Consider the following 15,696-nt stretch of genomic DNA (forward strand, 5'->3'; position numbering starts at 1 on the left):
GGATTTGGAATATGGATATAAAATGATCTAATATCTTTGATTAATGTGAAGCAGAGTTTCAAAGAGAACTTTGTCAAGTTTTACGTTGTCAAATCAACGAGCGACAAGATTTTATGGTAAGGATAAATTTGTTACCGTGTTCGAAGTTTCCTACAGGATGATAATGATAATACTGCACGTCTACTCAAATATAATGAATGCGTATAGAAGTCGAAACCTTCTGATGCTATTAAAACTCTTACACATCATTCAACCGTCGATTGATAAGGAAATGAACAAAATATTAAAGATAGAAGGTTAAATAACTGTGAAGATATGAAATGATGAAACGAATACGCCATTTCTTTTGACATACTTTGTCAACCCCAAATTAAATCCGAAGTTGAAATAATTATTGTCAAATATATATCGTAAGTTACGTTCTGGTATTACGTTTTAATCGACGAATTTTCAATTTAGGGTAAACTTTAGAAGGATGGCCATTTGTGATCAGTGAAAGTGTCGATGCGGTTCGTATTTAATGAGGTGTTGGTTGTCCAAAACTTGATACGTTTCATCATTTCAGTTACGAGATGATTATACAATTATGAGATTCGAAAGCTGCGATAATCATTCTAGAAATACAAAAATACAAAGTACTGGAATTACAAAAAAAAAAAAATGTCGGTGATTCACTTCCAGAGACTTAAAAATCTTTCAGTGTCATTCGATTTCATTCTACGATGGCCCGTTTAAAAAGAAGGAAAATCCGTTTCAATGACTTTGTACAGAATAGTCGAATATCTCGTAATATAATTAACACAAAGTATCAATTTCCGGCTAATCAACCTTCTTATCAACAAACTTTAGCTTCGAGTATCCCAGACGTGCGTCAACAAGTTAAAGCGGCCTCCATACCTGTAATAAATTTGCTCACCAAGTTGTAAAATATGTCAACGTAAGTCAGTATTTCATCGTTATAAGCAACAACGCCAATTTCTTATTCCAAACATTATACATTTTTCGATCACTAAATTTATAGAGGTCGGAATCTGTGCGAAGGATTTACTTAGTTTGATATAGAGGGGTCATTGATAATCTGCAGGTCGATGGATAATATCTGGGCCATGCGCCACTGCGTCGATTTCTTTTCTTTTCTTCCTGCAGCTAATCTTTTTTCTCACTTTTTTCACTCCATCTCTCTACTTGGCGCCATAAATTCAGTGCCACCATTTACACTGTCCGGAATAGACCTACGGAATTGTGGGACGGCGATGAAACGAGCCTTGGAATAATGTAGTAGGCTCCTGCGTAAACTGAATGAACGAACGTTGTGCACTTATACACACAACAATAGGGTGTTTCCAAGTAAACACCGCTGTATGTTGGATTGCCTACCATCGAGGGGAGAAAATATCGGTAATACAGACCAACCGAGTTATCGGTAGTTAGCGATGTGAAATGGAAAAAAATATAAAAGTTCAATGATTCTGGTAAAAACTTGATCCTCGGGGATTTTTGGGGTCGCTGATGATGAATCTGTTATCGGAATTGAAGAATTGCAAAATGGAGGATCCAAAAAGGCGACGTTGAAGTAATAAAAACTTAGCTATAGTCTGAATAAAACTGGATACCTAAATCTATAATTAACAATAAAACTAAAACTAACCAACCAACCAGCCTTCTCACCAACGTCAGCCTGATGCCAATATAAAATAAGAAGTGAAGCAAATTTATGATTAGTTTCTTCGTATGCTGGGGAACATTTTTCACCCTCGGGGGGTGGCAGACCCAAAGAATAACTTTCGCAATGAAATCAGAGACCCCAAAAACCCATACCGTTATATAAAATTTCAAATTTGAATATAACAATAAAATTCATAATAAAACTGAAAATTTACCCCGACTCACCCATAATTTCACCCTCAGGGGGAGGTAAATTCAAAAAATAAGTTCTGAAATTAAATCAGGGACCCAAAACAACCCCGACTACCAATTTTGGTGTTATTTGGCCAGTTGTATGTGGCTACCAGTTTTGGCACGAAAACTAGAAGAACTCGTACTAGTCAACTGGCTAAAGTGATTGTATAAGACTCGACTTGACTCAAGTGATTATGACCGGGTAGGTCTGTTTTACCGATATTTGTTCCCCTTAGTGGTAGGCAACCGAACATACTGCGGCGTTTACTTGGAAATATGCTATACGGATATACAATGTATTTGAAAACTCAGATATTTAATTTCAATCATTTCTTACAGGTTTGAGAGTACATCGATGATATACATAAGTATGCGTATATACGTATGCACATACGTGTAGGTTTGCTTGTTTCTTTTATTCTCTTTTCGTAGTGTTGGGGCGGGTTCCGTTCGGAATTTAAATCAGTTCGATATACCCGGTACGATGCATAGGAACGAGACGTGCCTCCAATATGCTCCTTTGTCTTGTTCAGCGATATAAGTACACGTAGGTGGTATACCTATACATACACCTACTAGAAAGGTATCCATATGCAATGTGCCGCACGTGAGGATTTCTATACGAGAATATGAATCCAAAATGTAGACTCGCTGACTTGGCAGTTCGCATATACACGTTATGTTGATCACGAACGATCCTGGCGACCTTGGCTGCCAAAAATAATGTATTTCGTTCAAAGATCAAGGGAAAAGAGATATGAAAGCGTGTGAGGCATGTAATTTTAGGATCCGGGGATAATAAACAGGCGAAAAACGGAACATGTTTTCATTTTACAGACGTAGCGATATTTCATACGATAAATAGAGTTTAGACTTTGTTACGAATAGACTCTAGAATTATACGCGCAGAAGTGAAGTGATGCATGGTGTTACTGCTAACTGATGATATCGAGGGCTAAAGTGTATTTTAAGTCAAATGTGTATATATAATACGCCATCTTCATCTTCCTTTGTTCAGTGTTACCTCGTTGTAAGAGTCCGCGTTATTGGGAAATGTCATCATGAGGTCAGAGCCTGGCTGTCGGCACCATTTTGTAACCATATAATCTAAGTTTTTAATTTCAATGGAGGCAAATCGTAATTCCAGGGGTGTGAAATTACTCACATGACATAAGTCAATTAAAAATAATCAATAATGTACCAGTTCTACCATCCACACGTGCAAAAACACGGTCAACGATCAGCCGTCAGCCTGGTTGCATTAGGTTGATTTTTTTTCCACCAGATGACGCATTGCAAAGTGACAATGTAACGAAGATCGGTGATGATTATCGACTTACACTTACACACGAAACGCTCCGGTGACGAATTTCTGGGAAGTCTCTTATAACGAGGTAGTAGGTAGTGTACTTCCTCACAAATTTTATCATACTTGAATATCGATACAACACATGATTACAGGAATTTAAGCTATTGAAAAGATATAACTAAATACAATAGTCAACAAAAATTCACTTTTTGTGCGTAATATGAAAACTTTTTACTGATTATGTGAGGAACAAGGTTTAGTGTAATAGAATTGATAATTGAACATTTTATATACGAATAGTTTTATTGTAATATGATTTTTCAGTTTTTGAAAAATGAGATTATATATATATAGTGTTACAGTACACTAGTCAACAATATTTTGTAACAAGGAGATTGCTTACTAATTTTGAAATACCCATCTAACCTCATTATAAAACCATATTTATTTTGATTTGATCAGGTCTAGTTTTTGTGTACTTACAATAAATACCAGTTAGTGAGTTAAAATAAATGACAAAACACCGCGAATCACAAAAAAAAAGAAAAAGGTAACTCCAAACGATAGAGATTCAATTTTACTGGTAGTAGCTGCAATACAAAAATTAGACCTGATCGAATCAAGTTGAATACGATTTTACAATGAGGGTAGATAGGTATTTCAAAATTAGTAAGTAGCTTTCTTGTTACAAAATTTTATCAACCAGTGATATCATCGTTCTTTCCAATCTAACTTTGAATTTAGATTCCTGCTACGCTCTTTAACATTCGCTGCAATTCATTGAATCTTGTAACAGTGTTTCGTACAAATCACAAAACAGCAAGCCATTTCTAAAAAAAAAAACGCGCATCTGATCTTCACCTGTATGTATACTTGCGGACAACGAATCTGAGACGGCTAATTTTTTTACACTAGACAATTATGTTGGCAACACAGAGAAACCTACAGCGCCGTAGTCGGCCGAGCGTGAAACAAACTCAATCTCAATAATCATAACGTAACCCATGACCGTCGAATCTAACCTTAGAATGATGTATCAATCCAACAAGTCATCATCCCCGAGGTAATCTAAGTTTAGATTCGACGGTCATGGGTTATGTTATGTTTATTGAGATTGAGTTTGTTTCACGCTCGGCCGACGGTGGCGCTCAGGTTTCTCTGTGTTGCCAACATAACTGTCTAGTGTAAAAAATTAGCCGTATCAGATTCATTGTCCCCAAGTGTACGTAGGAGTCTAATTACACAATTTTAGTATTCTTAACCGACACATTCTCTGAGCAGTAAAATATTTCCGTAGCTGTTGAAGAAATGTATCTGAAATATCGTTGGATTACATTAATAATGAACCGTGTAGGTACTGGTGGAATATTTCCATACTACCATTATATGTATACTATATGTCAGACGTCCAACTCGAGCCCAGATGCGACGCCGAGAGAACTGCATATTGCTCAGATTATGATAAAACTCTGGTCGTGACGTAGGCGTGCATGCAAAGCGGATACGAAAACGGAAGCGCTTCAGCGAGACACGGATAACAAAAATGCTGGAAAGCCATACGCCGCATTCGGGGCATTTCACCTGAATCTACCTCCGGACCTCGAAAGCTTCGATTTTCTTTCCCTTGCAGGGTTTCGTTACACTATGTGACAGTACCTTCACCAATTTTGAGTATTGAAATTACTTCTGAAATGAGGTTACTGTATAGTTTTATTGTAATGTGAATTTTTTAGTTAAGGGGGGTGACGACAGAGATTTCACACGACAACGACACAGCCACTGATTCTGATCGGTACACGTGTAAAAAAACCATCAATTTTTTGTACGGTTTTCGAGATACTAGTAACTTTCCTGAATTCCACTAGAAAAGAGCGATGCGTCGTCGAAATTTGAGCCCCTTGCGTTCGTTTGTTCATTTAATATAAGAAAGAAAAAGGGTGAGTTTGCTCGGTCGGTAAAGGTAGGAGTACTACACGACCTTAATTTACAATAAATTGATATTTTTAATCGGTTTTTTTTCTTGTTGTTATATCGAGTGTTCCATATCCTTCACTTTCTACCAAAGTTTCACTCTACCAAATTCTAAGTAACTGAAGTGAGTATTCCAGATAAAGCAACTTGAATATACATTATATATGTATATTTATATATGTACGCTTCGGTGAGTGCGTACTTCAAATTTAAACGGATCCATTTATATTGGTTAGACTTTGTGATCGGAGAAAATCAACTCGGCGGTCAGTTCGTGAAAAGGCTTCGCTTCTGACTTCTGTATAAATTTTCAACAGGTACGATGTCCGTAAATTATTTATCACCCGAGTTTACGACGTGGGGTGAAAACTTGCCGATGCACTTCCATCACGAATGTATAAGTGCATTGAATTGTATACATGTCCGTGATTTTAACTATCTATACTACACGAGGCTTGCCATTCTAACTGTCGACTTTTCTAAGACTTAGTGTCGATTTTTGAAAGACTTAAACATTTCTTCTTTCTCATAAAACTATTCGATTCCATAACTAATATGTTAAAATAGGTTCTTGTTCTGTAATCGTATTTTCGAAATCTCAAATTAAAAATCAATTTTACCTTTCACTTAACTAGCACATGTTTGTTAACGGAGGGAAAATTTTTTTTGAGAGATTTCTGAAAACATTTCGAAACCTTTAAGTATTCATTTTTGTAAATCCAAAATATGCGAAATATTTGAAAGAATAGACAAAAAATTATTCCATCGGTGGATTAATCTTACAATAATCCCGACGAAAAATGTAAGTTTTGAGAGCTTTGTGAGTATTTTACAAAAGTGGAACTGTGGAAATTTTGTAATAATCGGAATTTAACTCACTAATTGATTCGAGTTCGATCCCTCAATTCACGTGAATCTATTTCTAGTTGCATATTTCTTATCCTTCAATGATATCTTGGAACATTTATGCAAGAAATGTTTAAATGTATTATCACAAAAGTGAATTTATTATTACTGTCTTTATTAAATCGTGAGAATAGTTCTAATGACACGAATCTTGTGCAAACGTATACTGACTCCATGGAAAAATAGGCTTTATAGTGCATTGTTAAGAAAGTTTGTCTGAAATTTAATACACATTTGTTCGAAGCATTTTTGCAGATGCAGTCTATGAACATTCAAACACGATATTGACAATCAAAGGAGTTTAAGTGTATTTTGTCAATCACATGTATAGATATAAAGATATAATAAGATGTAAAGGCATTTCATGCTGCATGTATATGAAAATTAATAAAAATTGTGAATATCAAGTTAGGGTTATATATTAAATTTACTTCATCGCCAAATTGGTTTCAATGAAAAGTTCTGAAACTCAATATCAATTTGTCTTGTTATCGTCGGAGACCATAGCATAGAATTAATATACTTCTCATACTCAGTGGGTCGAGTTAATTAGGAAAATTGGAAAAAGTTGATTCAGTCCGGAGAAAAGAATTCTAAATTGTTTCACGTCGAAACAGCCCAAGTCAAGGTGTAATGAAAATGTAAAAAACGACAATATTTGGGGCAAGAGGCTGCTTGCTGTATAAAAATGGCGTACGTAAATTACGATTACAAAGATATTACAAAATGGTTGCACAGGTTGCGGGTATTACAAAACTAATACAAATATTTCATGGTTTTGCACGGATTACAAAGACCACAACTGACTGCAAAATTTCACAAGATTATGAAAAGTTTGCCAAGATTATAGCAAGGTCACATGTATCATAACAAGACCAGTAATATTACAGGGATTACATGGAATACAAGAATTACCAAAAAATGAATGCAAAGATTAAAAGAGATTACAAACTTAACAGGCGATTGTAACGGTTACGGGTATTAAAAGGATTACAAAGATAATGTGAGCAACACAAAAGTGTTGTAAAAGGTGAGGAGGAATTACAAAGACGATAAGAAGTAAACGAGGCAACAAAGACTACAAGATTACGGGGCATATACAACAGCAATTAACGCCTCGGTTAGTGAAGAAAATAAATGACGGTGAATGAAATATCAGTTGCAACGAGGTTGATTTACTCAAAGATTTTCAACGCACATATTTATCCATTGAAATAAGATTCATTGCAATGTTGAAAGAGCGTTTTACAATATTTCAAACTTATGAATACAAGGACTTACAATTCACACAGCACTTTTGTCGTGTGCACCGTTTCAACGGATTCGATTTCGCATGGACATTAGCGCGGGAATTTCAAAGCATTTGAAATTACAAAACTCTTTTCGATAAAAATAAGACTTGGGCCAATAATATAAAAACACGTGTCGTAGCGAGTGATAAGCAACTTTTTCTTTCAAAACTTGTGTACAAGTAAGTTAAGGAATCTCGGCTTCTTGCACGTCAAAACACATTAAGAATGATTTGGGGATAAACGGGATGTTTGTGCGTGTAAAGAAAAGTTTTTTACGAAACATTTTCAAGAAACAGAAGTAATCAACATCCGGAAAATGAGTATAATACGATAAACTACTTCCGTTAGCTGACATGATAAAAATCCTATTTAAATCCGATTTTTCGTTTTCCAGTTTATGTTGGTACGTATATACGCGCCGTATAAAATGATGTGCTGAAAGTTCAGGGTTTATTCGATCAGCTATAAACTCTCCTGTGATGTGACCTATAAACGGTGTCGCTCCAACGTTGGGTGTCCACTTGAATGTGAATTAATGGCGAATGTTTCACTGCGTGAAAAAGTTCTCAAATCTGCGAATACACGCCTTTTCGTCATTACTCATCCGCTTCTTTTTAAACCGTTCTGATCTTTTATGCACGTCGTTATAATTGTGCCGTGTGAAAATAATCATTCAGTTCGAGAAGGTGAAATCGACCGGTTTTATTCAACATATTCGTCACTGCCGTACTTTGATTTGCAACATTTCACTGCGTTAATGACAATTTATTTCATTGATCTCCAAGCAATAGGGGCAAAATAATTATGTGGCGTTAGTTGAGTCAATTGATGCTATTCATCTAACAAGCTTCTGAAATAATTCTTCTGTCTCAAACCATTCAACATAAAATCTATTGATTTCACTTATGGAATAAGAAATGGTGTTGAGTTGAAGAAAAAAATGACGGTGAATTGCTTTGAGGTAATACTACTTGAAATATTTCGAAATATAGACGCACAGAAATTCTTTTTCAAGTAATCCGTTCGTTTTTTGATGTTGTTATGATGATTTAAAGATCATCAACAAAGAAAATGATGATAGCTGACGATGCGGATAGATAAATACACCTTTGCATATTCCAGTATTAGACGTATACTAAAAGCAGTGCTGCTTTATCTGTTTCGTTAGGGTATGAAGAAAAACGTGCAGCGATTTAATGGTCCGTGATAATTTAATTATCTGAAAACGTTCTTGGTAACTCCGATTCCGAAGAGGCTAATGAGCTGCACTTTTTCTTCTTTCTTCATCGCGTATATTCCTGTAGATAATCGTGGAGCAATGTGGGTTAATAATAATCAACAGTGTACCAATTAATAACGCAACAGTTAGATTTAATGATCCCGCTTTAATATAATTATCAAGTTACAAACAATCGTCGGTGTTGTTGCAGAGAGAACTCCGACCACGTGAACATAAAAACTTGTGTATTCTTCGAGTTAAGTATAGTCGGTGAGAACTTATAATGTACAGTGTTTACTACCGGCTGGCATCAGTCGTAAATATGTATCATTGACATTGGATAGCCAGTCGTAAGGTAATTACGTTGGTTGCGTACCTTGGCAAGCATCGTATGCACGAATGCTCTTAAGGTCGGGTAGTACTCCTACCCTTACCGACCGAGTAAACTCACTTTTATTCTTTCTATATTAAATAAACAAACGTACGGATAGGGTTCAAATTTCCGCCGTTGGCGGGCTGATCTTGAGAGCATCTTTTATTTACGAAATCATTGTAATTCGTAGTTCTCGTTTAGCAGCCGCAATATTGCATGAAAATTCTCACAATGGCCCATTTTACTCCTCGTTCTTTCCGGAATTGCGCAAAGTATTTCAGTTATGGACTTTTTGATCCCTGAAATGTGGAAAATGTGGGAAATGGTAACATGTGTCAAAAGGTCACACATTTTTTTTTACGATTTTCGGGATATAATTAACTTTCCTGAATTCTGCCAGAAAAGAGCGATGCACCGTCAAAATTTTAACCCTTTCCATTCGTTTGTTTATTTAAGGTGGGGAGAAAAGGAGTGAGTTTGCTCGGTCGGTAAGGGTAGGACTACTACACGATCTTAAATCCCAGTCTTCCCACTTTCGAAGGTACGCGACAAGCGTGTAAGTTGTAAATATTCAAGTTTTCTTTTTTTTCCTCAAGTTTCCGTCATCCCACGAGGAAATGTGTTTATACAACACGAGCATGTTTTACGCGTTTCTTCATGCGTGTTTTCCGTACACGAAGTACCCGGTTATCTAACGGTAGATAATGCCTGGGAATCCTGGAAGTAAATTGTGACTTTTCCTGTACTCCGCGCATGCGCAGTTGCAAACAAATCTGACATTATGCAATCCTAACCTCAGTTTCGTACTTCGTGAAAAAAACGCGTAACACACTCTTGTCATATATAAAAAATTGTGACATTATATATATATACTATTGTGACGATTGCGTCTTACAGGTATTATTATTATACATGTATTATTGTACACGTAGTATCGAATAAACAGATTTCAGATGCGGGAATTATTATACTTAGCATTTAGAATGTAATATATAACCCCCTCATTAATTCCTTATATTCAATTAAATTTACAATAATATAGTGACAACAACAGAATAACAGAAGTACATCTACATGTATGTTCATATCTATTATATACATATACATATATGTATATCATGTATACTAATTTACAAAGAAATATAATTATTCTTAAATTGCTTTACATTAGTACACGATATGATAAAATCTTCACTGTTTGCGACACGAAAGTTCGTCAGACGCGAAATGTCTTTGTATTGTTATTATTAATATACTTTTTTTTCTTATTATTCTTCTTATTCCTATTATTATTATTATTATTATTATTATTCTCATTGTAATTATATTGTATTGTACATAAATACGCACATGCATCCTATAGTATATTCCATGAATGTATTGTATATACATGCATTGTGCGTAAGACGTGAATTTTTTTCACTTCTTCGAAATTCACTCCTCCAGGTAACATTTAATACGTTGGTATAGACACATAAATATTTATCAGGTATTATCCGAAGGTAGCTCCAGGGTACATTTTTCTGACATTTCTTTTTTTCTACTTCACTGATACGGAAATTGCCGACAGTAAACAAAAATGGAACCAGTATTGCAAAGCTCTTGACATTTGACAAGAGGAAGCTTTTATATTTGCACTGCGGAATTTAAATCAAGACTTTTAGAGAACAAAGTATGTAGGTAATTATTCGAGAAATATAGCGACATGAGGAATATGTTGTTAAATAAAACCACCCGTGTTCTGAAATTGTGAAAATAAAAAAAAAAACATTTACAAATAAAAATGCAAGGTTGAAATTTAAGGACAGATCTTCTTAACCCTTTGAGTCATAGCGGTAAATATTCGTTCCGTTTATTTTATAACCATTTTTCTGTACATTTAGAGAACTTTTCAACATATTTCTCTGCGATTTTTTTGCTATTTCTGATAGTATACTGATAGGTTTTCAGTACTCGAGAATAATTATTGCGATATAATGTGAATTACTGTTGGAAACAAATAATTTACATCCGAGAAAGTTACCCGTGTACACACATTCATGTTTTACATAAATTATCAGTTTTTGGGGTCACTGATTACGAATCTGAAATCAGCTTTTGAAAATTCAGTATGGCATATCGAATCAGCGATCCCGAAAACCCCTGCATGGAGTTTTTTGACCACACTCGATCAAATTTGAAATTTTCGTCCTCCATATTGGATCCGCGATCTTGAAGTTTTTAAACATGATTTCAGATTCGCAATCAGTGTCTCCAAAAATCATAGAATACTATCTCGACGTAAAAGTTGACTCGGTACAATAATATGCGAATTAAAAGGTGAAGTTATGGTCCACCAGATGAATTCGTTCGATCGGCCTAGCAATGAACTATGATGTAAGGTTAAAAATTAACAGCAGTAAACAACAAATTTTATCTGCGTAATAACGTTTGAGTGATAACCTTAACTGATATGATACGATTGCTTGGAAGCTTTTGTAATTAAGGGGGTATTCTAGTGTAGAGGCATGAATTTGAGGTGTTTTTTGAAGTGCTATAAACAAAAAACAAAAAATATTTTTATAATCCATTTTTTTATCAGGCGTTTATTATCATTTCACGATTACAAAAAAAAAAAAAACAAGTCAAAAAATACAAAATTGAAAGTGCTATGAGTTGTTGAAGTGGGGGGTACAAAAAAAATGGCGCGCCAATGTTGCCACGATTGCAAGCATTTTCAAAATCAGAAAAAAAAAAAAAAAAAGATTATTAATCTACATAAATGCAGCTATCGTACTAACTAAAAAAAAGTCGAAAAAAAATTTTTTTTTGCCAAATTACGGCTGTCCGAAAAAATAATACGTTTTTTTTGACTTTTTTGGACGTTTCTGAATTTTTTAAAAATAGTAAAAATTATTATTTCGTTATAATAATGGTTCGTGCGATAGAGACATGTATTGAGAAGATTCTCACCAAATTTCAAGTAAATCGGTTCAATAGAACTTGAGAAATCATGTCAACCGTTTTGAAAAATGTAGTTTTGAGAAAAACGCGTTTAAAGTTTCGAGTAAAATTCGTTCCAGCCGAGCCAGTATTGAAGACGTGTCACTAAAATAGCTATATCTCTGAAAATAATTGAAATTTTGACTTGTCCTTTTAAGGACACATTCTTGAAAGGTTAAGCTTTGAAAATATAAAAAAAAAAAAAAATCGATTTTTTCAAATTTCTACACTTGAATACCCCCTTAAACCAAACCACCCGCATCGCTTTCATCAAGAAATATGTAGCCAATGTTGACATTCGCGGAACACCCTGTACGTGTAGTGTTTTCGTACGATCAGCTAGGTAAGTGGTTTTTTTCATTGTAATATATAATATACATATATGATACCATGTAATAGCGTATGTATACCTATACTGTAGTTCAATTTAATGGATAGCACCAACGATGACGTCAGCTCTGCATGAAAATTCTCAACTAAATTGTTTTTATTGGTCATTGGTCCGAGTCCTGACCTAGCCATAATTCGATATCACTTTAAATTTAACTGTTATTAACTATTGAAATCGTTACTGTAATTATCATCAATTTGAATATTAGACATATCTTTGATCACACTTGTATAGGTATGTAATGGCGGTAGCAACAGGCTGAGGTGAATTGTAGAAAGCTCTCGATCCGTTGCCAAGTTCTCTCGTCCCGTTCTTTATCACACACCACAGCTATGTGTTTATGTGTATATATGTATATATAAATTTCAGTTCACTCGACAAGATGGAGCAAACGAATGGACTAGTATCGATACGAGTTTGAATGTATATATATATATTATTTATATTTATTATTATATATATATATATATATATACCTACATGTAATAGGACAGACCTGAAATTTTCTTTAGTAGTCCATATTTGTCCAACGATTTAAGTACGTTGCTTTGTCTACCCGCGCGGCCGAAGAGTTTAGCCACCGTTCTCTGAAACAAAAAAGAAAACAAGGATCGCTTGATTATTTTACAGCTTCACCGAGGTCGAAGTTGAAGAACGAAGAATCAACATCGCCGCGAAGCGAAGAGAGAAAAACCACGAGATAAAAAGACCAAAAAAAAAAAATATATACCGGGTGTCCCATTTTAATCTTACATCTAAATTATCTCGAAAAATATTGCTCTGATCAAATTTTGTTTGAAACAAAAGTTTTAGAGTTCAAAGGGGGACGTTCAAAAAAAATTTTGTTGAAGGTTCCAAATTTAAAATAGCGACGCTACGATGGCTGACATGGTTTTTTTTAAGGGAAACCTAACTTTTTTTTATGACAAAACAATGCATTGCATTGAAACTAACAACTTTTGTAAGAAACATTTTTCGATTCAGATTGTGGTTTTCATGTTGGAACTCCATTTTTGACTATTTAGCGCTGTCCGGAAGGTACCATACAAAACCCAAACAAACCCAAACAAACCCAAACAAACCCAAACAAACCTAAACAAAAGTGTGCATGCATCTGTGTGTGCGTGTCTGAGGTTGCACGATTGTGGGTAGGTTTGTTTGGGTTTTGTATGGTACCTTCCGGACAGCGCTAAATAGTCAAAAATGGAGTTCCAACATGAAAACCACAATCTGAATCGAAAAATGTTTCTCACAAAAGTTGTTAGTTTCAATGCAATGCATTGTTTTGTCATAAAAAAAAGTTAGGTTTCCCTTAAAAAAAACCATGTCAGCCATCGTAGCGTCGCTATTGTAAATTTGGGACCTTCAACAAAATTTTTTTTGAACGTCCCCTTTTGAAGTCTAAAACTTTTTTTTCAAACAAAATTTGATCAGAGCAATATTTTTCGAGATAATTTAGATGTAAGATTAAAATGGGACACCCTGTATATATATATATATACCTTGAAACGGAAAGAAGAAAGTACCGAGAGATGATGTACAAAAACTTTTCTACACTTTTACCGCATTTGCGGTAGCTGCAAAATCAACTAGAGGAATTTGTATTCGCGGCGTGGGTGAAACACAATACGCGTATATAGACATCGCTACCGCCTGTGGATGGTTTTGTATAACGTGTTACTTCACACCGGAAATCGGAAATACAAAATAACAATAGTGTGAATTGTGGGTTTTTGACTCGTGCAGTGCTTCGCATAACGGAATTTACCACCAGGCTGAATAATATCCCTTTGTCTGCACCGACGCCCATGCTTTATGCATCGTGACGGTACTAGGTAGGTACAGCAGTGCAACCTGAATATCTGTAGGTGTGTATGTAATTGTTTACGACGGTAATACCCGTACCGAATCGGGAAATAATACTAGAGTGAGATTTAAAATTAGCACATAAATATTTCAGAATTATTACAGCAATTTGTCTTTTATCTGAGTTTATGTATGCAATTCATTGATGTCATTTTTTCTTCCTGAACCAACAAAATAGATTTTCTTGGAGCCCGTTAGCTTTAATATAGTATCCCTGAATTGTTCCAAATACGATGACTTCAATTCGACAATTTCGATTTATTTAGTTGGTCAAAATGATTTAGCTAAGCGAGTTCCTTGATTAAAAAAAAGCCTTTCTTGCCGCGATCAATTCAAGTATTGATTCGAGTGAACCTTTGCCATGCGTATCCGAAATTGGGTCAAATAAATATCATTTTCTGAAGTTTATTCATTGTTCCTCCAAATCGCATGTTCGTTGGAAAAAACAATTGGGTACATTGAATAAAATAAGTACAAACGAAGATTTTACATCGATTGAATGCCATACTTTGTTGATGTAATCGAGGCTTGTAATGTAATTGGTTGAATGGTACTAGTAACATAAACGGCCACTAGGCGGTAAACTTTCTCGCTATGGAAGTAGCTTCAGAGATGGTTATAAAACCGGGTAGTAGGTTAGAAAGTCGGATACAGATACCCTGAGATAAATCTGCGGTCAGATCTATTTCAAACGAAGAGAAAATAATACCGAGTTTCGAATCATGGAAATTGATATTGACGACATATAAACAAAAACTATTGATACATTTTCGACTTATACTTTTACGTGCAGAATAAGTTATGGGGTTTTACCTGATTAGCACTGAGCAAATCCCACAATGTTAGGAGTCATCAGATCATAAACGATATCATTCCAAGAATACGTTTTGTGTGCTCGAATAACTTTAATGTTCAGTCAATGCAAAAAGTTTTTGAAACAGAAAATATTATCACCTGCTTCAAACCATTGAACTCTTGACCCAACACAACATGATTTAGAATGATCTCAATTTGATTTGATACCAAATTTTTGGTCACTTCGATCACACATTTTGTTAATACGAAATTCGGATTAATGCGACGAACTCACGCTGTGTTGTCTCGAATAAATTTATCGTCAGCAGGATCATTCAAACGCTTGATTCAATTCTACATTAGATTATCACAAGTATTCTTCTGTCCGACAAAAGTATTTCGTTGCATTAAGTATTGTGTTCGCTGCATTTGACTATCATTTAGTTGAACGAAACTAATATTATTTGATTCAAATAATCCTTTTCCTCCGTGTGACAGAATAATTATTTGCCTTCGATGGACCAAGCATTCGCAAATCGAGGGCTTGCAACGTCGCGGATTATGAATCTGATCGCAAAGTTGGTGGATTTGGAATGGCAAACCCAATACCGCGGACGAAACGTAAAAGATTACGCAATTTGGATGAAACTCAGTACCTACATACCCTGTAATATTTCAGAACGCTACATAGCT

The 15,696-nt window shown here is 35.0% G+C and overlaps 1 protein-coding gene across 9 annotated transcripts in view; it reads right to left on the bottom strand.

Annotated features, from left to right (window-relative positions):
- Positions 1 to 12,199: 12,199 nt before the first annotated feature.
- LOC124308676 (uncharacterized) overlaps positions 12,200 to 15,696 on the bottom strand; it is a 314,483-nt gene continuing 310,986 nt past the window's right edge. For all 9 annotated transcript variants that reach the window (XM_046771610.1, XM_046771618.1, XM_046771616.1 and 6 more), the window contains one exon: positions 12,200 to 12,929. The gene's annotated coding sequence lies outside the window, so the exon portion shown is untranslated. The remainder of the gene's footprint in view (positions 12,930 to 15,696) is intronic.

This window comes from Neodiprion virginianus, chromosome 7 (genome assembly GCF_021901495.1).
Source record: "Neodiprion virginianus isolate iyNeoVirg1 chromosome 7, iyNeoVirg1.1, whole genome shotgun sequence".
Lineage (NCBI taxonomy): Eukaryota > Metazoa > Arthropoda > Insecta > Hymenoptera > Diprionidae > Neodiprion > Neodiprion virginianus.